This window comes from Cygnus olor, chromosome 2, assembly GCF_009769625.2.
Source record: "Cygnus olor isolate bCygOlo1 chromosome 2, bCygOlo1.pri.v2, whole genome shotgun sequence".
Classification (NCBI taxonomy): domain Eukaryota; kingdom Metazoa; phylum Chordata; class Aves; order Anseriformes; family Anatidae; genus Cygnus; species Cygnus olor.
In genome coordinates this window covers 157,082,919-157,107,686 of record NC_049170.1, presented here as the reverse complement: position 1 = coordinate 157,107,686, position 24,768 = coordinate 157,082,919, and the positions used below count along the sequence as shown (strand labels likewise).

General features: G+C 49.0%; 1 protein-coding gene and 1 long non-coding RNA gene across 5 annotated transcripts in view; one reads left to right on the top strand and one right to left on the bottom strand.

Annotated features, from left to right (window-relative positions):
• The first annotated feature begins 136 nt into the window (after positions 1-136).
• SLC45A4 (solute carrier family 45 member 4) overlaps positions 137-24,768 on the top strand; it is an 82,188-nt gene continuing 57,556 nt past the window's right edge. For 2 of the 4 annotated variants that reach the window (XM_040547377.1, XM_040547374.1), the window contains exon 1: positions 21,782-21,986. The gene's annotated coding sequence lies outside the window, so the exon portion shown is untranslated. Of the gene's footprint in view, positions 876-21,769; positions 21,987-24,768 lie in introns of those variants that run through there. The other 2 variants (XM_040547378.1, XM_040547375.1) reach the window with 2 other exon arrangements.
• Positions 190-4,611, bottom strand: LOC121065002. The gene is made up of 2 exons (XR_005816856.1): positions 3,378-4,611; positions 190-1,347 (listed from the first exon to the last, which is right to left on the bottom strand). It is a non-coding gene; the product is annotated as an uncharacterized LOC121065002 (long non-coding RNA).

Genomic DNA, 24,768 nt, shown 5'->3' with positions numbered 1-24,768 from the left:
TGCGGGTACACCATTTCCTTGCTTTTTTAACAGGGAGAAGAGAAACTTCCACCCTCACCGTGAAATCCACCCCAGAAAATCCAGAGTCCTAAAGCAGAGGAACTTGTAGACTAACACTTTACCTCTGGGTCATAAACCATCACATACATTAGGAGGATTTTTTATTTTTTTATTTTTTCTCTTTCCTGAATATGTGCTGATCTCACTCATCTGGGGAAAAGCACGCCGTGTTCTCAGCCAGGCTCTACCTGGCAAGCTGCACACGCTGTGACAGAGGGAGCGAACTTCTGAGCAAGCTCTGCAGTGGCTGCTGCCGGGCTTCTTGTGGTTTCCTTCTGGAGCGAGAGCTTGGCTTCTTCACCTGGCCTTCTGGAGAGAGATGAAGGGTAAGTCAGCAAATCAGCTCCACGCACTGCGAGCATCCTCTGCTTTCAGCCATCGCACAGATTAGCTCGGGTCGGGATTTGCCGCTAGCTGGGCGAGAAAACGTCTGCAGGCTTCCCCCCCATCTCCCGGGGAGCAAGCAAATGCTTTAAAAGCGTGCTGCATGCAGGCACGGAAATCAACGGGGAACGCTCCTGATGCTATTTTAAATGTCGACACAAAACCGCTAGCTAGCAACACTGAATCCGGCAGGGCTGCAGAAAGCCAGGAGCAGTAGCAGCACAGGCACCGGCTGCCTGCCCGTGCAGCAGGGAAGCATTTGCACCGACGCGTGGGCTGCTCGGCGGGTCTGCTTCGTCGGTGTGTCTCCTCCCGACGCCGCCGTGGCGTTGACATGTCGGCTTCTGGATGCCTCGGCGTCCCGCAGGCAGCTCCGGGGTTAAAAATGATCCGCAGCTAAGCCGTCCAAAGGGATCCGCGCTGCCACCCATGTGAGTGCCGGTGGAAGTTTGCATGCGAGGCTCCAAGGGGGGGATGCAGCTCTCGGCGGCGGGGTGACTGATGAAAAACATCGTGGTTTGCCCCCGGAGAGGGTGGGGGAAAAGGGCACGCTGCAGGCTCGCCGCATCCGCTGGGTGCTGCTGAAGGCAGCGCGTGAGATTAAAGGTGGCATCTGAGAGTAAAGATAGCGCAGCGGCTCCCAGACTAAAAATAAAGGATATTGCAGAGCTGGCTGCCGCAGGAAACGTCCCCTCGGTAAAGCACTTGGAAGGAGAAGAGCAATTCTGTGGCTGCTGCTGCAGGTCTTTTCGCGGGGTTAATTTGGGGTGAGGATGTTTGCTGGCGGTTAAATGATGCAGCCTGGGAGGCTGGTTGAAGATGCAGAATTACCAGACTGGGCTGCTGTTCGGAAATGGCACGATCACCTCAAGACAGGGGAGCACAGATCGGTTTGATCTCGTCCTAGAAAAAAATATATCTATATGCTTTTTAAAGATAAGGCCCATTTTGCAAAGCCCAGACACCACGGTGATGGGCACGACCGAAAGCAGCTCTTTGGACTGGCGGCTGAGTGCCAGGCCTCTGCAGAAATGCTGCTTGTGCAAGCAAAACTGCTGCCGGAGGAAAAAGCTCAGTCGCTGGGGAGCTTCTTGTGCGTGGGTGCATGTCTGCGTTTGGGGGGGAGGAGGTGAGAAATGCTCCCCGTCCCCCCAGCTTACTCTGCAGGCGGTCAAATACAATGGTTTTGCTCTAGCTGTGATGTCGGGTACGATGCAGGGCCGTGCTTTTAGCAGGAGAAACCCACCCGGGTTTAACGTGATGGTTATTTCTGGTGCTTTCAGTGCTTATAGCCTTGGGAATTTCATAGCTATAACCGGAGCCTATTTCTGAAAAGCTGGTGTCAGAGGCCCGTTGCTGCTACTGATGGATGAGGATTGATTCCCCTGATGGAGGGATCGATCCTGCGTGGTCATTACGAGCTCCAGCCACGGGTCCCACCTCCTCTCTGCCTTCCCTGGTTCACATCTCTGTTCCCTGTTTTTGGGGATGAAAGTTGGGGAAATGAGTCCTCCAGAATTAGTTTTTTGGTGTGAGCTCCAGGGAGCAGGGGGTAGAAGTAAACTGCAGTGGTTCCCAGGGGAGCCGGCATGGAAAGGAGCCCGAGAGCAGGGAGCTGGTGCCATGGGCAGAGCTGAGCAAGAAGGAGGTGGGAAGGACGGGGCAGAGGCACAGCCCCTTGGGTGGCATTTGTGTGTGCTGGCAGTGCTTCTGGGGACGGAGGGGACATGGGGAGGGACGGGAACACACACTCATTTTGTGCTTTTGCAAGGAAAGGGACCTTTGCTCCTTCCCTTCTTCTCCATTAAATTTCGCATGGCAACCCCTGCTGTAGCTTTCCTTACAGAGGGGAGAGCACAGTCGCTGTGAAGACTGGTGTCTGAGAGCAGCAGGCAAGGAGCTTAAAGCTCAAGCTTCATCCTGCAGACCTTCAATCCACCCTAAAATCCCAGTGGCTGCTTCAGGACTGATCATCACCAAAATATTCAGCTGCGTAAGGGCACTTCCTCCACAGAAGTAGCAGCCTGTCCTGGATTGCTACTTCATTGCCTTTCACGACATAGTTTTTTTTTTGCACTAAATTTACGGTCTGTATTTTTTTATTTAACGCAGCCGAGGACAAAGGGTCCTTTATACCGAGCAACCATCTTAAAATGTGCCTATTAAACCTCGCCCTGTGAAACCGTAGGGGTTGAGTGCTGCAGGCTCTGGTAGCGATGGCCCCGATGTTTCTTGTCCTTAAGATTACAGGAACTGAGCTCAGAACAATGTTGTCATTGTCAGAAAGGCTGGAGGGACGGAGGAAGTACGGCAAGACTGGCACACGAGGGAAGGCCTGCAGCTCTCCGACTGCCAGGAGACCTTCCTGGTGTCTTCGCCCAGAAAGGTTGTGGGGTTTCCTTCTTGGAGATCTTCAAAAGCCACCAGGACATGGTCCTGGGCACCCTGCTGGAGGTGGCCCTGCTTGAGCAGGGGCTGGGTCAGATGGCCCCAGAGGTCCCTTCCCACCCCAACTGCTCTGGGACTCTGTGATTAATGATCCGGATGACCAGGAAAATCTTCATCCACCTCTGAAGCACAGCCACTGCTTTGCTTGGCAGGGATTGGCAACCTCCACATATTCTGCCACGGAATTGGGCGTAGTGTTTTAGCCCTGCCGTCCACCCACCTTCCCACTGTGATTTATTCCGGGTGCTGAAAGTGACCAAGCACCACAAACAAACTCCTCCTGGATGAGCAGCTTTCCTGGACTGGTACCCACAGAGTGCCTCTGCCTGCCCTGAAGTCATCCGCAAGCTGGTCTGAGATGGATCCAGACCCCCAAGGGACCAAGGTGAGGGCAAACATTTCCAACATCCCAGAGCAATAGGAATTATAACACACACAAAACAAACACCTTGCTAGCAGCTGCACGCATGCACGAAAACACTGACCTGAACAGCAGCCAGATCGTGTTTTTTTTTTCTGAGAATGCCCCATTCTTGAGCAACTTTTCCAGTACATCCCACGCAAAGAGGTTTTCCTTGAACGCCACATGGGAGCATTTACCACCTTGTGCCAGGTTGTTTTCTTTTCTAATTGTGTAAGGGCTGGGAGGGCTCCCACGTATCACCTGGTGTCTCTGTCCTGGCTGAGACACCCTGAGCGAGGCGTCCTCGGGGTGCTCGGGGACCAAAATCCAGCCAGGTTTCCCTGCCCCTACTTGATGTGTGTAGTTCTGCTGAAGTCACAGGATCCCAGACCGGTTGAGGTGGGAAGGGACCTCTGGGCCCACCTAGTCCAACCCCTCCCTGCTCAAGCAGGGCCACCTAGAAGAGGTTGCCCATCAAGGCAAGCCAAGACATGATCCCAGCTTTCCACAAAAGCCTCGGGCTTTCATTTTGGCACGTACATGCGGGTCTATTAAGGTATCATCCTTCCTCTTCTCGTCACGGGAACAGCCCTCCTGGGACGGGCACGTTGACTCTTCCAGGTTCACATGCACTGCAGAAGCAGTGTTGATGCTCAGGCTCCCTCAACACTAGCATTGGCTATTACTGTCTGGGATATTTTGCTTAATTAGCTAAATTTTTGGTTGTCAAAGAGCCACGGAGGGAACAAGGACAGTGTCTTTAGGGTTGTGGGTATACCTTAAGTCCCACATACTTCCCAACTGGCCCAGTGTAGGCTGTGCTTACTCTGAGTTTTATCTACTGTGAAAAAAATAAGTTTTTAAGGCCTTATTTGACCTCATTTATCAACTTTGGCCACATGAACTGGCCCACACAGTCTCCACTTGCCCACAGGATGCAAAGACGAGCCAGGATATACGCCTTAATGGGTAAAAGAGGATAGTTTGCCCCTGCTGAGTTGACCCCAAATATAGGATCCCAAATATCTATCAAATCATGTATGATGTATCACCGTACTTCATGATTAGCTATGAGTGTTGGACATGCAATATTTATTCCTAACTAAGGGAATGAAATGGTCAGACTCTCCCATCCCACATGGGAGAGCTGCAGGGTTATTTCTAGGGGAGCTGCTCTGCTCCTTGGCAGACACTTCTCATTGATCCAAACTTGAAATCCCATCAGGTCCCTCATTTCTGCATGCAGGAGGGAGAGAGAGGCCAAAGAAGCACTGTCTGCCCTGCCTGTCTGCCTCTTGGTACCCTGTACATTGGGCTGACTTGAAAATCAGGAGAAAAAATTGCATTAATTCATGAGAATCTAGTGAAAATTTCCCCCATGTTGTCTCATTCAGTAAAAACAAACTAACAAACAAACAAAAACAGTATTATAGTTCTTCTTTGACCAAATTAGATCATTTTGAAAAGTCCATTAATTGTAAAACCCCAACCCTCCCCCAGATAAAAAGGCATGGGATATACAAAATTTGTTTTCCCCAGTTTTCTTATCCAAATTTGATCTTCAGTTTGTTTGGCCATGATGAATATTTGCCTTTAATATTTCGCAAATAAACAAATTTTGAGCCCCAATCAAACAAAAATGTGAGAAGAAACGGAATATTTTCCTTTATTTGTAATGTAACACACCACACAGTGCTCAGAAATGCCTAGGGAAACCTCTGCTTCATGGTGCAGTTTTATGAGGGAGAGAAGTAAACCCTGTAGTGATGCAAAGGCAGACTGATCCTCGTCCCCGTGCGATGCTGGAGGCAGGCTGAGCAACATCCTTTATATGTTCTTTTAGATCTATTTTGGGGTATTCGACATGAGTAGCTAATCATTAGGCACAGGACAAGCTTCTGGCTGGGATCACGACCACATTGTGAGCTGGGGACTCCTGCGTTTGAGTCCTGTGTTAATGAACACAGAGCAAATAAACACTCGTTTGGAGAAGAGGCTGAGCTAGTTTGTGGGCCGGGGGGCCATGTAGAGGATGCAGAGGATCCTGCCAGAGGATTCAGTGTGCTTTGATGGGGAGGAGAGGGAGTTTCAGATCACAGTTACCTCACAGACAGTCACAGAGAAAACAACGATCAACACACTAAGAAAAATGCAGGTTAAATTTGATTTAGCAACCTGAAAAAAAAAAAAAAAAACAGGAGCAGTGCTGCACAAGCGGGGATTAGCATGCTTATGCCCGAAAGCTAAGTGGCCTGAGGAGTGAAGAAACATCATTAACTGGTAATATTCTCCTCAGTTCTCAACTAGACAATCTAGACATCCCAAATCTCTGAATTTTCCTCTTCAGAAAGCGGCACTGGGCTGCAGAGCCGCCTGCCCTCAGGAAGCTTTGGCAGCCACAGCGGGGAGGCTCTCGGTGCTGACGGCCTTGGCAGCCATTTTGACACGTCCATTGTGCGGGCGGGTTCGCGGACCCAAGGAGAACAGTGGCCTCTTCTGCGAGCGGGCGGGAGCTGTGGCTCTCCACACGTTGCGCCGGGACTCGGCGGCACAAAGGCCTGCGAGCAAGGGAGCCGGGGCCACATCGGCTCTTTGTGCAAAGGCCGGGCAGACACATCCAGGTCATTCGCTCCAGACGGCATTCACGGCCTGCAGTTTTTGTCATCCTCCAGTTGGCCCGAGGGGAGCTCGGTGCCTTGGCAGCAGCCCTGCCGCTGTCCCCCGGGTCCCTGGAGCATGGCCGGAGCGTGTGGTGGCTCGGGCACTTGGGAAGAGGCCACCACGTCCTGCTTGGATGTGAGGTGCCTCACGCACAGGGCGCACGGCCACGGCGCCTCTCGGGTTCATTTGGGCACAAAGCTCGTTCCTCACCAGCTGAGGAGACATCCAAGGACAGGATTTAGCTGCGGCTCACCGTCTCCTTCCTTCTCCTTGATCCTTGTACTGCTTTTGGCTGGGATAGTTAATTCCTAAGAGGCATAGATGCATAAGGGAATGAAGCGAAGGTCATCCATGGCCAAGTCCTTAGTTATCTCTCTCCATGCCTTGGTGGAGTCCAGCATTCAAGCTTTGGGAAGTGTTTGGAAATGGATAAATGAGCAGGAAAGGCAGTATTTTGGCAGCTGTGAAAAGGAGAGGCAAGCTTTATCCTTTGCTCTGAGGTTTCCCTCGGCTCCCAGGCTTTAGACACTGAGGCGCAGGGGTTGGCAGAGCGCAAGGAGGGAGACTTGGCCACGCTTCTTGGGCTGACAGGAGGGACTGTGCTGGAGGAAACAACGGCTTGATGATGGCTTTCACATTCACAGGGCAACTCATGGCCGTGTGTGCCTTCTGTGTGCTCATTCTTGTGGCATTTTTAGTAGATGCACCTTTGAGAGGGAAAGAAAATGAGTGCAATATCCTGTTCTTCCAGCAAACCCTGCCTTTTGTTTATGAGGCCAGCTGTCTGTCTCAGAAAAGATTTTTGTTCACAATCCTGGAGAGAGAGATGAAAATTCAGGATCAGCTGCAAAAGATCAACTTGCTGCAGCAAACCCAACACCCTCTGCACCAGCCGAGAGAGCGGGATCTTTGCTTGTGTTGTTTCTACACAACCAATCAATTGAAACCAGTCAATGAAACGCTGTGGGTTAGCATGGTCCTGCAGGCTGGTGGGGCGGCCAGAGCTGAGGGCAGGCTGGAACCAGCACGCACGGTGACGCACACAAACACATTGTCATCTGGTGAGACCCCAGGTCCTCCTGCTGGTTCATCTTGGTTCTCCAAAAGGAAAGGCCCATCCAGCGCAATCGTCGTGGATTCAGGCCTGCTTTGCGGCTGAAATTTTGTCTTCCCACAGCTTCCGTGACTCACTCTGCCCTGTTCTCCTCCTCCCTCTTTATTTCTTTTTCATGTTTCCTTTATTCCCTCCTCTAGCTTCTGATGGGGTCGCACAGGCCTCTGTGTTTGATTCTCTTCCCAGGGATCACTCATCCACATGAGCAAATTCAGCCACCTCTCTCTGCTGCTAAGAGCATCTTTCTATTCCTGACCAAACCTTCTGATTCCTTCTGCCCTACATACCATCTTAGCCTCTCCTGCATCTTCCCATGGGTGCCTAATTAATATTTAAAGGTCAGCCTGGCTAAAAAAGTTGTGGATATCCCCTTCCTCCTAAGCCTTCTCCCTAAACCTTCTCACAACACAGCGAACAATACGACATGTTATCTGCCACACCAACGCAGCTCCTGGATGCCAGCTCCACTTCCCACCTCTCTTTCCATGGTCCGTGCATTTTGGCTGGCATTAAACCTTGTGAACTTTCTCCAGCCCTGCAAGTAAATCTCTTGCATATCTCCTCCTTCCTCTGTTACCAAGCTACTTTCCATGTGCCCTGATAGTGCTTCGCTCTTACCCATCCAGGATCCTTCCTGCAAGGTGGTTGATGACCCATGGCTTCAGTGTTAAGAAGCATTTGGACAATGCCCTCAATAATGTCCTCTAACTCCTGGTTAGCCCTGAAGTGGCCAGGCAGTTGGACTTGATCTTTGTAGGTCCCTTCCAACAGAACTTTTCCACCCTAGAACAGACGTTTCTCCTAACCTCTCCTTTTTGTCTTCCATAAATAACCCCAGGATAGCCCTTCCAGCCCCTGGCAGAAGCCCATCTTTGCTCCCTAACATCCGCACCCACCACACTGACAAACATGACGTTCTTTCCCCGTGATCCCGTTTGCCTGAGCCCATCCATTCTCCGATGTCTCAATCCTGGAACGGCAAACACCAGGAGTCATTGCGCAGCACAGCTTAGCCCAGCTGCAGCTTCTTGTCCTATGGCAACAGAAACCAGGAATAATAACAGCAAGGTGATGACTCATTAAAACCAATAACCTCAATAATTAGGCTTGCTTAACTTTTCCAATTGTATAAACAACTGAAAATAAATAAATAAATAAATCTTATACTTTTATACGTACACATTTTTAATATACAAGATATTTTACTTGTCCAGCTCGTCACATAGAAATTTGCAATTTCGGGCACTTGTCTCAGGTCTGATTTCCTCTCAACCCAACAGCAATCCTAAAGAGTGAGTTGAAATGCTTGCTTTGCCCAATTCTTTTAGTCCTAGAGGCTTCCCAGCACCTCTCTGCTTCTGAGCAAGAAAGAGCCCAGCTGCAGCGGTGCCTTGGTGCTGACAACCCTTCAGCTGCCATTGCTACGGGGGAAATAAAAAAAAAAAGAAGGCAGAACTGTCCAAGTTTTGAGTTCCTGAAAAATCTGTTTAAATCAGGTCAGGAAAAGCTGTGTTAGAGTCTGGATGCAAAATCCTCTCCAGCTCTGATGCTCGGTGGGTGCATCTCTGCCATCCTCCTCCCATGGGTGCAGCCTCTTCCCTTCTACCCTGCTGCCTGCCCCTCTCTAAATAACCCTTGTCTGCTCATTTCTCTGGATGGAGGCAGAGAAGGAGGCACAAACCACGACAGGACCTGTCTGTGGGATAGGAGAGGCTCTCTGTAGGATAGGGGAGGCTGTCTGTGGGACAAGGAGCCATCAGGCAGAGGAAGCTGAGGATTGAACCTTGGAGAAGGCACCTGAGGGGAAAATGGGCAGCTGAGACCCCAGCAGGGTCTCAGGGTCTCAGCAGGGTCTTCTCCAGCACTGGGGAAGCCTTAGTGTAGACAAGACCTCAGAGCACTCAGGAACTTCACCTCCGGGCTGTCAAACCTGCCCCATAGTGCTCACACCCCCCAAAAACCCCAATGAGTACAATAATGCGGTGTTAAACAGAACAAGTGTTTATGGAGAGAGACCAGCTCGCTCTGCTGCACAGAGCTGCATGTCCTGGAGTCCCTTTTGATGTAAATGTGTGAAATTACACGTTTATTGCAAGGCTCAAATGTAGCCATGGCAACGTGATTATCAAACTGTTCCATATGGAAGTGCAAATCCATACGGGTTTCTGGCTGTTGAGATTAAACTTCCAGGGACAGGGCTCTATATACACCAAGCTCAGGCTCTCCATGTCCAAAAGGAGTCGGCTCCGGCTTTGGACCAAGATATTTTCTTTTCTTTTTTTTTTTGCATCCAAATTGTCTTCTTTCAGCTGGGCTCATCACCAAGCAGATGCAGCCGAGCTGCTAAAGGAGCCGGTACCATCAGCAGAGAGGCAGCACCATGCGCCTTTCTGCTCTTTTACGGAGTTAAAAACTTTACAAAAACTCCTTTGCTCAACCCCTCAAAGCCTCTGCGCCTCCGAAGAGGAGCCTCAAGTGGTTCAGGCTGCACCTTGAGCAATCGTCAGGCTGTCTTCGTGATTTACCACGTGAGCAAACAGGCTGAGCAGCCAGCGGCACCGTGCTCGGGGCATTCCCCCACCCACGGCACACTCATGTGACAGCGATCTGGTGACATCCCAGGGGGACGAGCAAAGCTGGCAGGCTGTCACCATTCCAGCCTCCGAGCCCTGAGCTTGCTGGCCCTTCCTCACAAGCTGGGCACCCCGATTAATCTTCCGCAGCCACCAGCTCGGGGCTGAGCCACAATATTATGAGCAGGAAAAGTCCAGAGGATGTTTCAGAGGGGTTGTGGATCCCCATCCCTGGAGATCTTCAAAAAGCCACCAGGACGTGGTCCTGGGCACCCTCCTGGAGGTGGCCCTGCCTGAGCAGGGGCTGGAGCAGATGGCCCCAGAGGTCCCTTCCCACCCCAACCAGTCTGGGATTCTGCGATATTTGGGGCAGGAGCCTCTGCAATCCCTCTGTACACAACAGAAAAGTGGATACCTCCACAACAGCGAGGTGATCGTCTTCCTTGCACACCTAAAATACCCAATGTCAACGCCCCCAAGCTGTCACGTAGGAATTCCTGGGATGGCTCCCTCGGTACGGTGTTCCTATAGTTAATTAACCTCTGATCCTCATTTCCAGCAGGAACATCTCGTGTTTCTGTCTCCAGCCAACGACTCGCGCAGCTCTTTGTCCAATAATTTAGGCAGCCTGCTAAAACCTGGCACCTGCTGCTGCAGCAGGTATTTCTGGGGACTGATCAAATCCCTTTCAACCTTCCCTCCTGCGAGCCAAACATGTCAGAGCTCCAGCACGCTCCTGTTTCCAAACCCACTTCCCACATACATCAACTGTCCTCCTCGGGTTCCTGCTCTGCAGTGGGAGGTTTTGTAGCAGAACCTCTTCACTTTTCCTCGGAGACTATTTTAAGGAAAGGTTTCGCAGGATATTTTTTGGTTGAATGTGTACAGCGTGTTGTCAGTAAAGACAGCCTTTTCTCGGTGACGAATACGATTTTGGAAAGAAAAATACTGTTTCTTAATAAAAAAAAAAAAAAAAGGTGAATCACCCCCAAGCTGTTTTAGAAAATTAATAGAAACTATTGCAGCGCTAAGTGGTGTTACCCAAATAAATTTGGGTAGGAGCTCCTGCCTGTGGCCACGCAGATATGGGGAGTTGTGCATATATGGACCTGCCATTCCTGGCTGCAGACTGAGCATCTGATTTTGGGTTAGCTGGGAATTATGGATAAAATAAAGGCACCAAAACCCTGCCTGATGCAACGCCCGCGATGCAGGAGCATCAGTGTGCTGTCGAAGCACCCAAGCCATGCCACGCGGCATCTGCTCCCCAAACTCAGTCTCTGCTGCCGGAGGAAAGCCCTCTGAGAGGGGAGGCGAAGCTGTTATCTGCATCCTCTCCGCCCCGTGTAAGCCCCTTGACCTCCGTAACCGGAGAATACCAACGGGAGCGCTGGAGCCTGAAGTGGCTGCGAGCCATTTTCTTTATTGCTCGACGAGTGGATGCAATCTGCAGGCACCGAGCGAGTCAAGAGCTTTCCGCTCCTCGCAGAAATGAGTACGCCGAGCGGCCGGCCTCGGCTAACTGCTTTTATGAATGGACTTGGAAATAACAGATGCTGCGAAGCTGTTGCTAAGAAGCATTTCTTTTTTTTTTTTTTTTTTGCCTGCTGCCATGAATGCTCCGGCCAACGCAAGCCCCGGTGTCCCGAGCGCTGCGCAGCCCCCAAAAACGAGGAAGTGGGCAGGGAGAGAAAAGGTTCCCGCTCTGCTCTCAGCCTGCACCGCGTTGAGCAATTATCCAGCCCCGTATCTGCAATTATTTCTGGCAAGGTTTCTTCACCTCATGGGAGACTTCTGGAATAACACCGCGCTCTTCTAGGGAGTGTCAGCCATCAGGCGAACGTGCCTTCCAGAAGCGATTTTTATTTTTTTTGTTTAAATATGTAAGTAATTGTTTCTTTAGTGTTTGGTCTTTGCCTTTTAGTGACTCACACTTCTACCTTGTCGGCTTTCAACACGGGCCCTGCCCTCCCTCGCAGTGCTACAATCCTCCCAGCTCTCACCCACGGCGCCAGGTCACCCAGGGTGAAATGGTGAAAGACGAGAAGCTCTCTCCTGCCCGCGCCGGCCAGATGTTCAGCTCACGGGGGGCTGCTTTTGGGGGGCTGCAGGGGCTACGTGCGCTGCAGCAAGCAGGCAGAAGAAAAAAAAATAGGTGTAGGCAACGCCTCCGATAGATGTAAATAGAGGTTGGTCTGTGGTTTGGGATTTGGACGAATCCAGATGCATTTTCACGGAGACAGCGACAGGCTCTGATCCCCGGCACGGCTACTGTGCCAAGCGTCTCCTTTCTGTTCCAGCCTCCTGCGGCGCAAAAGTGCTCTTCAAAATAAAGAGACAGAAAGCTTAAACGTTCATAAAACTACTGCTTTAGCTTTTAATCTCGGTGAAAAAAAAAAAAAAAAAAAATGACCCCACCTTTCAGGAAGGGCTGTTTTTCTTTTTTTTGGTTTGGTTTGGTTTGGTTTGGTTTGTGTGTGTAAATTTTCTCCCTTCGCTCCTCTCCAAAAAAGAAAAAGAAAGAAAGAAAAAGAAAAGAAAAGAAAAATCAACTTGAGGCGGAGAGCAATTATGGAAAATTTCAGGCTCAATGGTTAAAGCGTGGCCAACTTGTAAAGTAATTGGAAACACAAGGAGAGAAAGGGAAGTGTTTGGCAACATGAGTACCATGCCTTGGGATGAAAGGTGCTGTGTGAGTGGAGGATTCTTTTTTATTGCAAGCCCTCCTCTCTCTGATATGTTAATTGTGTTTTGCCTGATCCCTTGACAGTTCATTAATTTTTTTGTCCAATTGCAGGCTGCGGAGGGCAGATAAATTTCAGGCTATTATGGGAACACCCTAGAAGTTTGTACAGAAAGGAAACTCTCTGTTTCCTGTATCATCCTTCTGGGGATCTTGAAAGAGCTCACAAAAAACACTTAAGCAAACTTTCTTTGCTGGAAAACGGAAGGAAAGGAAACTGTGAACAAGCAAACAACACTCAGTTCCATGAGACAAGAGATACTCGTAGGTCATTAGAGAGAAAGTAAAGGCGATGACTGCAACGGCGCCACCCCCACGCAGAAACTGTCGGAGGGTTTTCTGAAAAGAACGGGAATGTCTGCAGCTGCGCAGCATTTCTGATCTGTAAAAGGGTAAATGACGCAAAGCACCAGTGGGATGGGGGGGCGGGATATCCATCCCAGCAACGCGTGAAGTCCTTTCGAAGTTTTTGTGAGGTTCAAGTAAATGAGCTGGAAATGCTCACGGATCACCCGAGTAGCTTCGCTTTCCTCCTGGCGTTAACAGCACAGTCGGCAGAGGTCTGTTACCACCAGCTCTGAATTTTTTGCTACATAGATATTGAAAGCAAAGGTCGGAACAGCTGAAAGTTTTCCTGGGGCTGGCTTCAAGTGCAGAATTCACACGGAGCTCAGAGGGCTGGGCCAAGCACAACTTCAGGTGTGTGAATGTATCCTCCATCTCCAAGCCAAAGAAACACTGGGAACGACGATTTACGGGCTTGTCCCTGTCTCTGGATTTCAAGCCACTTTCCTAAGGACGTGAGGTTGGCATGTTCTCATGAACTGCTGTCCCCCCTCGTGATAACTTTAACACTTCTGGGTTTCAGCTGCACTTCAGAGGGACATCAAAATCACAGGGCAGCTGAAACTCTAGGAATTCGTTCAAATAAGCGCTTAGATCTGCAGGGGGCTCATTTGGAACGCTGATTTTGTGGAATTCTTTTTGCGTACATGCACATGGTGGAGAGACCTTCTATCTGCTTAAACCCCAGGAAAACGTCTGCTTGAATTTTGCAGTCAACAACAAGACACAGACCTGTAAGAAGAAGTGGTTTAGGGGAGCTCTTGGCTAGCAGCAAGCGGAGCAGGCTGGGAGGAAGGGAGCGAAAGGGAAGCAGTAGCAGCAGCTCTCATTTCTGGGAAGTAAAGCTCAAAACAAACCAGAGGGGGTGACGGAAAGCTGATATCCCCTACAAAACACGTGTGCCCCTCTCAGAAGAGGAAGAGTCCAGCAGGTCTCTGGTTTGAGGCGGACAGATAGATGATAAGAGCTGGTGTCTGCTCCGTACCTGTTGTAGAGTTCAAGAGCGGATTTCTGTCTCCAAGGGTGCTGACTGGCAGTTTTTGAAAGGCATTTATGAAAATCTCAATTGTGAAAACATTTTTTCTGGCGGATTCTGTATCGCTCGCTTCTGGTCTGACCAAAACCACTAAGAGGAGAAAGGAAGAGAGAGGAAAATATATGAAACTTTTGCCAGCTGGAAGAAAATATCTCGCTCAAATTCAGAGCAACCCATTCAGGCCAGTTCTTGTCTAATTGCGATTGGGGAGGGCCACTTTTGCAGAAATAAAGCTGATTACTTGATGGGAAAAATCGAAACTCCTCAAAACCATTTCTGCTGGTCTGTTCTCAAAGTTCTGCACAGCAACACTGCTTCCCCGGGGAGCTCGTTAAAATACCCCCATTGCTCTCATTGCTAAGAATTCCTCTCCTCTCAGTTTTATTAACTTCTTCATCTTGTGCCACAACCTCGTCTGCTCCGGATGTCGCCAGTAATCTCCACTCAGAACCTTCTGAGGTTCTGTCTCTATAGCATCAACACCCCCATCCTTTCTACCCTCAAACTAAGAGCGCTACCAGCTCTGCATGCGCTTGTGTGTGTGGGGAGGGAAATTTTTTAATTTTTCTGTGTTCTGGCCCAGGTAAGCGCCAAGATGTCCTTTGGGAGAGCATCCGTCTGCACCCAGCATCCGACTGCACCCCGCAGACGCTGACAGGCCAGAAGAAAGGGCTGAGACCCATGTAGGGAGGAAGGATTTTTACTTCTACCCTGAAATACTTAGAAAATATTCCCTGCTGTGTTTGATTCACTAATTATAGAAGAAAAAAGTCAAGGGGACAAAACTTTTGGTCCTACCAATGCAGTCCTGGGTCTCTGAGGTACTTACTTTAGGAATTTAGCTGCCAGACTCCTTTTACAAGTCAAGGAACAAGGTGCTGAACTGATAGGATTGCCCAAATAAGAACAGCATCGGGGAAGGATGTCTCTGTTACCTTCCTGGTTCGTTTGCTGTTGGCAATGCTCTAAAAAAAGAGCAACGGCACCTCTGGGTCCCCCTCCAGCAGGCTGTGTGGTGGCTCTAGGATGATCCGGGAAGCGTACAAGGAAAATGATGAAATTGCTCAGAAGAAGCTGGGAAACGCAGCTGGTTTTATAGGGGTCAAAAGTGAGAACGGGAGCGTGACTTCCCCTGGGAGAGAAAATACTATGTGAAAGGGTCTGACCGTTATCTGCCAGCCTCCGCAGGCTGAAATGAGGTTTAGCAACCGCGGCGTGAGTCAATGTGCGCAGTTTATCCAGCAGAAACCTGCCCACTTTTTATGTTGGGTTTCCCACCAAATTGGCTAGACACACGGACTAATCCTGAGCATATACAACGAGCAGATGAAAGGAGAGGAACAGAAGAACCCCTTTTGAGAGCAGATAGATTTTAAATCATTGTCACTGCGAAGTGAAGCTAGAGCTCAAGAACAGCAGCGTGCGGTCTCCACACTGTAGGTAGAGGGATTCCCCCAAATAAACATTACTTGAAAATTCACGACTGGGGTGATAGTCAGTTCTAGGGAAAAGGAAAAATAATAACACAATTTTTTGGAGCAAATTACAGAATTTGTGAGTTTGACATTTTCCACCCACCTTCTAGGGGAGACTTGCTTAAAAGAACCTTTAAAAAAAAATCAGTGTTTTGCTGAGGATTTTAGTTTCCACTCCAAACAACTGTGGACTTTGGAAATGCATTTCATTTTTTTCCTCTAAGTTTAAAATGGCTTTAATATGAAACACTTCAGGGTCCGCAGTTGTTTGGCTGTGTTTGGAAATTCAAGTAATTAGAATAAAAAATATTCGCCCAAGTCGTTTCAGTTTCTCCGTCACAACTACGACAACAGCATGCTCCAGGTTATTCTTGAAACCTGGATTGCTTAAGTCATTTAAATAGATTTCTATTTCAGAAACAAAATGAGAGCCAAGAATTTCACAATTAAAAGCTCGAGGGCTATAAAACTTGGCTTCACCTAAGACTCTTAACATTGTTTTTATTATCTTAATCACTAGGTTCTTTACATACTAATTTTCCATCCCATTGCCAACCAGTGCCAATCCAGCTCGCTTTTCCATCACCCAGGTGAGCGTTACTCATGTTTTCAGGGGAATGTAAAAAAAAAACGATGAATATAGTCGGTACAACCCGGTCTATTTTTGTGACTGCTCACAGACCTCCGCTAACACTGAGTCACGGCTAGAGAAGTCATTAGCTTCGGTGGATGCCTTGAGTTGTTCCCCAGGATTCTCCAAAAACACAGAAAACGCCGGTGCTTTTCCACGTGCCGTTTTCATGACACAGGGCTGAACAATTTGAAATCCTGCCTATGCTGGGACCCAGAATATTGCAAACACTGATTAGGTACGGTACCGATTAGGCAAGGGGAGAGATGAGATAAGTCACACCGTGTGGTTGTAACAGGCCTTAGCAGAACAAAGAGCAAAAGCAAGACCTCCAGGAAGGCTCCAGAGGTTTCAGGTCCCACCTCGGCGATCAAAACAGACGTGCCCAATAACACCTGCGTGCTTTTGATTCAGCTGTAGCTAAAAGGCTGCAAGACAAGAAGGAGGAATGAGTAAGGATAAACAATCTGTTAACTAAAAGTCCTGGCTTAGTGTCTCGAGCTATAGGCTCGGCATCTGTGTCGTGACCAGATAAAACACGACATTTTATTCTGCGCTGAACTACCCGAACTGGCATCACCTATAAATAAGTTAAACCCCCGAAAGGTTGTTTTGTTATGAGAAAGGACTAGGGAACAGAGAGATCCCTCAGGTGAGGCTTCGGTTGGGACCTATCTCAGTCGGCTTTGCAGCACACTGCAGGAGCCTGCTCAGGGAGAAAATTAGCACAGCTCCCTGGTCCGGTCTTTTTTCTGTATTCACTGGTGTGAATGGGCAGTAATTCTGGCCAGCTTTCACCAGGGTAAAGCTAAAGTGAATGAGGTCACTTGGAAATCATCTCAGACTTAACCAACCTCCTGTATGCCAGGCTTTGGTTCAAGGTTTTTGGTTCTTCGCAAACCTAATGCGATGAAAATGTATCCGCTTTTCAATTTGGCAAAAATAGAGAGAGACCAAAGCACAAATATCCCAGTGCAGCGATGGAAACCTCATAAACATCATCGTCATGGTTTAATGTGAGACAGCTCGGAAGGAATACTGACTAATCGCCGCTCATTGCCCAAGAGGAAAGAAACAGAAAGAGAAAATAACTTTAAAAAGGGAGGTTTCTGGTCTCTCCCTTGCGAGGGAAGAAGTGGCTGAACTGACCAAGTCCTGCAGCTCTCAAATGTTGTCCAGCAGCCACTGTTCTTGAAGGCCAGACAAGTAAATTCCCCATCAACTGCAAATTGCACTGGAGTTTAATGCCTCGCAGTTTTATTGTGCAGATAATTATAGAGCACATAAATTCAAAAGGCAGGATAATTTTGCAGCTGCTAATACCGATTTTAGCTGTGCAAACCCGGAAAATAAGTCTCATTCTTCAAGGCATTCTCCAGGAGACCTCACAAGCAGCAGCAGCAGCAGCAGCAGCAGCAATAACACATCTTAGGGTCTCGTATCGGCATCTTAGCCAATGCACCTTGAGACCCGACCATCAGCCATTTATTCTCCAAACGGGGATGGTTTGGGGAGGTTTAGATCCTGCTCCTGCTCCAGGTTTAGGCACAGAGACCCACAAGTGCTCTGCCGCGTTTGCTTAGGACCGTTGACATTGCTCTGGGGTGACACGAGCCAAACTTTTGGGGACAAGGCAGGGCAAAGGGCTGGATTGTGCTCTGTAGCCGCAGGTGCTGTCCAAAGCTATCCGGATCTAAAAATTCAAGCTCGAAGCCAAGTTTGGCTACCACGGGCGATCTCAACTGACCAGAAGAAGTGCCTGTCTGGGTCCCCGTCGCACATCCTGCTGTCCGTGAGACCTTCTTGTGACTTGTCTGAGTCCAGACAAAAAAATCTTTGGTTGGCTTGGCACAAGTTGACGGCTTTTATCTGATAAGCAGAAATTAGAATTATATCTCAATGCTTTTAGGCAGAAAAAAAAAAAAAAAAGCATCAAGGGACATGGGCCATTTTATACAGCCATTTCAAGTTCCAGCTTAATGACAGCGTATGTTGGGGAAGGGTGGGAAGAAGGAAAAACAACAGTTTCAAGCTCAGGGCGCTGTTTTCCCATCAGAAATGAATCAAACACCCTTTGTGAGAGATACCCGAGGGATAAGCTACAAGCCAAACGTGTGAAAGTTGAGGCTCATTTTTCATGTCCTGTTTACGAGTGTCCTGGCTGGGAGACATCAGCTGGGCTTCGGAGGGCTCGGCTTTGCTTCAAGCCTCGCCTCAGGTCTCCTAAACCCACGGGCGCTCCCAGTCAGGAGGCACCTCTAAGAGCCGCCTGTGTCACACGCCATGAAGGCTGAACGCCAGCCAAAACAACCCCGTGGGCTTTTGTCCACCGGGGATGACGAATTACCTTTTTTTAAAGTCCAGGTTTTCAAAGGATTGAGGAGCAGCGGCAGCCGCCCGAGGTTGGGATAATCTAGGAATCCCTGCCTTTCACATAAAGCAATTCGCACCAGATCTGAACGCTGGCAAACAGTCAACTAAATCCATTATCGCACGATAACATTTCATTAATTCCTAAGCAGCTGTCCTCTGCTCCCTTACCCCTTCCATCACACAAACATTTCTTTAACTGTCTGAGGGAGGGGAGAGGGAGGATCAGACGCAGCCTTGTAAAATTCCTTCAGCCCGCTTTGCCTGCGGCAAGTTATTTCTTTTGACACGCATGTAAAATAATATCGGGGGTGTTGTTTGTTTGGCTTGGCTGCTTGGCAAATTTTCATAACAATTTTGTAAGCCAAAAGTACCTGCGAAACGGAGTAGGGAGTACTCACGGCAGCTTGTTGACGATCCTGGTTAATTAACACAGCTCATTAAATAGAGGAGACCCCTTGCCCCGATTTCTATGCCAGGACAGAGGGCATCATGTAGGGAGCTGCATGGCTTTTAGGGCAGGATATTGCTCTCCAGAGGTCCCACATATTTTCTGGAAAATCCTCGGGTACTGCATGCGAAACAAACCAGTGGAAGCAAGAATCCTGTGAGAGATGAGAGCCTGAGGGGGTTCGCCAGCTATGCGACCCACAAAATGGAAACCAAAGCACTGTAAGGGTCACTAGGGAGATTTTAAGGTCATTTTTGGATGTTTTCTTTATGGTGGGCTCCAGCTAAAGTGCTTCAGGCTGCTCTGCATTGCCAAGGGAGAAATAAGCTTGAGGAACAAGATTCACAAAAACCGCCCCGTTGAGCAGGGACCCGCTAAAGGTAGACCATAACAAACGCTGGGGAGGGGAACATGTCCCAAAACTCATTCTTAACTCCTATTTAGGGTCTTTTCTCTCAGCCCCACAAACATCAGACCCTCTGCTGTGCCTGGACCTCAGCTCCGTGTCCTGACGGACATGGCTGTGCCCAGCGCGCATCCACGGATCCCTCGGCATCAGCAAGAGGAGAAATTTCATTTCTCCCCTGCCAAGACTCGAGGATGTGTTTATTTATTATGGATTAAATATTTGAAGTTGAATAAGAACCTCAGAGAGAAGAGGTGGGTCTGCTTCCTCGGATTTTTTTTTTCCACCCCCTCACTCTCTTTATAACAATTTGGATTTTTTTAAAGTAAAATATTTGCTTTATGGAAAATTACCCTTTCTGGCTCTGGGCTCAGCTAGTGGCTGACAATTAACAACTCTCAAGCAAAAATCACATGAGGAAATAAAATGGAGAAATATCTGGACACGTCTGGACACGTCTGGACACTGCCTGAACACGTCTAAAATGTCAGGGTGAGGAAAGGACCAAGCTTTGCTACCATGGCAGGCAAGAAAAGGACAAAAAAAAAAAAAAAAGGGTATTTTCCTCAGGTATTTTAAAGTGAGGTGCCAAAACATCAGGTAGCCTGTGTTGCCACAATTTATGGAGAACAAGAAGCACATTTGGGATGTTTTAACTACACGCACAACTTCAGATTCCTGTTTGGTGCTTCCAGTTGTGTTTGCATCTCAGATAATTTGCACTGAAATCACCAAGGTCTTTTCCCTCACCACAAGCCATTAAACTTCTCCACTCCTACCCATATAGGCAAATTTTGTGTCTTCTGTGGAACCAGCTTTCATGTTTTATTAATGCACTTTCAGCTGAGACATAATGAATGTTGTTTTCCTGTCAGGAGGAGGTGTTACACTAAGCTGCTATCGGTGTGGTAGCTTTATCTTTACCACGTGCATAATTAACACAACTATTTCGCTGCTTTTTTTTTTCAGAAATGTAATAATGTCATTATAGTTTTTATATACATCAATAGTACATCAAAAAAACAACAACCCTTCCTTGAACAGACTTTGGGAGTCCTCACCAGGGGATGGTTAATTCAGCAAGTTGTATAGGATTGTGGTTACGCATGCTTTTTAGTCCTTGGCCTGAATTAGCCTAAAAACAAAGATATATTGAAAGTAGTGTTCTAGAATAAAAGATTAACTCAGGTTTTTGTTTCTTTAGGGTATGTAATCATAGTAATTTTGCTCGACTCAAAATTAATATTGCTTTTTAGTAGCGTATAGATGTACGCTGTTCTTTCATTCTGCCTTCTGTGGTTTTCCTTTTTCTTTTCTGAAGTCTGGTATGCTTTGTGGTTTATTCATGAACTGCAGAGAAAGAAGTTCACAAGAAAAAAAAAATGTTTTGGAATATATACTTAATGGAATGGCAAGAAACAGAAAGCAATTACACTTACATGATATAACGTGCATTTTTACAGGCCACTAACATGCAACTTTATGCATCTCTAGTTTATGTAAGTAAAGAAAATTAAATATTACCCTGCCCAATGCAATTGGCACAGTTAAGGCTAGATGTCAATAATTTCAATTTAAAAATACATGCCTGTGTAGGTTTAAAAAGAAATTTTAGGGCAAATTTGCATGGGGTTTATAGGATGTGGCAGGAACTTCAACATCTTGGGGTTTTCTATTCATGATAAAGGAAAACTTTGGAATGTGGTGTGTGGAAAACATTGGAGATTTGGTGTGTGTAAAACTTTGGAGATGTGTGTGGAAAACATTGGAGATGTGGTGTGTGGAAAGCTTTGGAAATCTGGAGTGTGTAAAACTTTGGAAATTTGGTGTGTGTAAAACTGGAGATCTGGAGGGTGAAAAAAATTAGAAATTTGGTGTGTGGAAAACATTGGAGATTTGGTGTGTGGAAAACTGGAAATTTGAGGTGTGGAAAACTTTGGAGATGTGTGTGGAAAACACTGGAGATCTGGTGTATGTAAAACTTTGGAAATTTGGTGTGTGGAAAACTCTGGAAGTTTGGTGTGTGGAAAACTTTGGAGATCTGGTGTGTGGAAAACATTGCAGATTTGGTGTGTGGAAAACATTGGAGATTTGGTGTGTAGAAAACTGGAAATCTGGAGTGTGGAAGGCTCTGGAAATTTGGTGTGTGTAAAACTTTGGAATTTGGTGTGCGGAAAACTTTGGATATACGGAGTATAGAAAACAATGAAAATCTGAAGTGTTTGCAGCATACCAGGCAGGGAAGGGACTGTGCCCCAGCACTTGTGTTTGGGTGACCGAGGGTCGCTTGCCATGGCAGGCAGCAGGGCACAACTCTCCCTCCCGGGGGACACCCCATGGCACCGCGGCTCGTCTGAGGAAAACACCCGGAGCCACGGCCGGGCCTGGCGGCCGCCTCCTTCCACCCCCGTCCGGCTCCCCGCCGGCCTGAGGAGGCAGAGCGGCGAAAATGGCCGCTACACCTGCTCCAACCCCCCCCCCCCCCGCTTCCCGCCTCCGCCATCTCCCTCAGGTGGCAGCGCCCCTGCGGGGGGCGAGGGGCCACCCCGTAGGCCGCCATCACGTCTCCCTAGCAACACTCCCCCCACCACCATTTTTTTGGGGGGAAAAACGAGATCACGCCTCTCTATACATATTCATGAGGCCGGTGGCGAGGAGGGGGGCGTGGAGGGGGCGGAAGCGGAAGCGGGAGCGGGGTTCCGAGGAGCCCGGTATAAAGCGGCCGCCGGTGCCCGCTCGTGTCGCCGTGAGGGAGCTGAGCCCTTCCTCCTCCTTCTCCTCTTCCTCCTCCTTCTCCTCCTCCTTCCCCCCCCACCCTCCCCGCCGCGGGCGCCTCCCCCGCCACACGGAGCTGGTCCCGGGTGCAGGGGGGAGAGCAGGGGGCAGGTAAGGGGGTTTGGGGGGGGATATTTTTTGGCGGGAGGATAAGGGGGTCTTGAGGGGAATGGTGGGCTGTGGTGTGAGGGAGGGGGGTGAGGAGGGTTTGAGGGTTTGGGGTGAGGGATGTGTGGGGTCGTGAGATGGAAGAAGGTGGGATAAGGTAGATATGGGGCCACGAAGGCGAGGAAGGGTTGGGGGGTTTGGGGTGAGGGGTGTGTATAGCTCTGGAGGAGAAAAAAGGTGGGATGAGGGGATAAGGGACCAGGAGGGGATGGGGTGATGGTGTAGGGCTGTGAGGGGGGATGTGGAGGTGAGGGAGGGTTGGGGGGTTTGGGGTGAGGGATGTGTGGGGTTGTGAAAGGGAAGAAGGTGGGATAAGGCAGATATGGGGCTGTTAATGTGCAGAAAGGTTGTGGGATTTGGGGTGAGGAATGTGTAGGGCTGTAGAGGGGAAGAAGATGGGGTGAGAGGTTAGGATGAGGTGGGTATGGCACTGGGAGTGTTGGGGTGATGGAGAGAGAGGGCTGTGAAGGTGGGGTGAGGGGAGATACGGAACTGTGAAGGTGAGGAAGGATTTTGGGAGGGATTTGGGGTAATGATGTGGGTTTGTGAAGTGGAAGAAGGTGGGATAAGGCAGATAATGGGACCATGAAGGTGAGGAAGGGCTGGGAGATCTGGGGTGAGGGACCTGTGGGGCTGTGAAAGTGGGGTGAAGGGTTGGGGAGCTGTGAGGTGAGGATTTGGGGTGAGGGACATAGGAGACCATGAAGGTGAGGAACAGCTGGGGAAGTCTTGGGGGTGTGGAGATGTGGGGCTGTGAAGGTAAGGAAACTGTGGGAGAAAGGTGTGTAACTGGATATAGGGGAAGGTGGAGAAGCTTTGGGGTGAAGGAGGTGCTGTGGGGGTGAGGCACTAGGGGGTGAAGGGGATGGGGAGCTTTTCAGTGAGAGAGATGAGAGGCTGCAGAGGGAGGAGAAGAGTGAGAAAATGGGGCAGGGGTTGAGGTGAGGGAGCTGTGGGGATGGAAAAGGGATGAGCCCCATGGTAATGGGCTGGGGGAGCTGTGGGGCTGCCTGAGCCAGATGGGGTGAAATGCTTGGAGATGATGGGGTGGGTGGTAGGATGAGGAAGGTGGGGTTGGAGAGGCTCAATTGGGGTGCCTAGGGTAGAGCAACGAGTCCTGCCGAGGTGAGGATGGGACGAAAAGAGGTGGCCGTGGGATTCTGCTGGGAGACAAGGGACCAAAGATGGAAATCAGCTTAGCCTTTCAGGCTATTAAACTTGACTAGTCTGCCATTGGAATAATTCCATGTTTAATCTGTAAGCTGATCTCGGCATGCGCCACCAAACAGTGAGGGCTAACCTAGGCTGCTGTGGTGGCTGGAGAGTCCTGGGGGGAGGAAGAAGAAATTACTTTGCACTTAACTCATAAATCTCCCCCCGAAAGCTGCAGTTTTCCTCGAGATCGTTATCAGTGATTTGCAGCTCTGAGCTGCCCTCATTCTGCACCTGCTAGCTGTGCTAAAATTGGTTTTGACCTTGAAAAATACCCTCCCTTTGGGGCAGTTTTCCACTGTGGTGGGTCCTGTGAAGGCTGGCATCCTTTAGTTTGTGTGTAGGGCAGGAAGAGACCCAGCCAGGGCTCTGACTGGATGCAGCGGGTGAGTCAGTGTGGCTGGAGCTTGGCCCCTGCAGCTAATCGCGAGTGGGAAGGGTAAGAAGAGACGCTGCAGGATGGTGGAGGTTGGACGGAGGAGGTGATTTTGCTCGGAAAGGTGGTGTGTTACTAGATGCACAGCACTGAAAGCACAGAGGGAAAACCGCGGTGTTTGGGGAATTCATGGGAAGAAATCTCTCTGTTACAGTGTGTTTCTTTCTTGCTCTGTAAGAGCTGCTCCTATATGATCTGCGTCATGTTCTGCTGCCTCGGATCAGGCAGTGCTACTGAAATATTTAAGGAAATATGGCTTGAGCTGGCACTTGAGCTCAAAGAGCTGGTGGATACTCGCTGTTTCCCTGTAGGACTCGAGCTTTTCTGTAAATATCTGGCAGCAGTGCTTGATGATGTGATCGCTCTGACACTTCTACTGCTTAAATGCTGAACCTGCGTAGCTCGTGCCTGCTTTTTTCCCCTGTACCAGGATTGTAAAAGATGAGGTTTTCCTCATTTGGTTTGTTTAATGATTATACTGGATTGATGAAATGTTCCACAGGCCTAAGTGCTCCCTTCCTAAAGAAGGAAGAGCAGTTTCGGGTAACAGATTAAGGTATTTAGTTGACACTCTGGCTATAAATGCTTCCAGAAGTACCTTTTCACCTTAGGCTTGGAAAGGTAATGCTGTCATAAGCTGCTCAAACTGCATCCAGGTCTGTCTGAGATGCTCTTGGACATCACTCTGAGCTCCTCTCTGTCAAAGGCAGTGGCTTGGAAGTGAGAGCTTCACGCTGTATGTACAAAATTGGGTATTTAAGGGGGTTATCACAACAAAATAACTTCATTTCCATGATGTAGAGGATGGGATCAGTGAACGTATGTTTTGGGCTAGCTCCTTGTGATGTTGGAGGCCAGCTCATGAGTTGGCTCATGCCTCACTGGGCGAGGAAAAGATAGCAGGTCTTATGCTTAATTCTGTACAACCGAGGCATTTTCAGTAAAACTGAAAGCGTGCGTTCCTATAGATAACGCTCTTGTGTAACGTGTTAACTCCCAAAAAGCAGCAGGTTCCTGCAGGAGTGGGTTTTTCAAGGGAGTGAGCAGCGTCTGCTGCTGTGATCTCGTTTGGGTGCT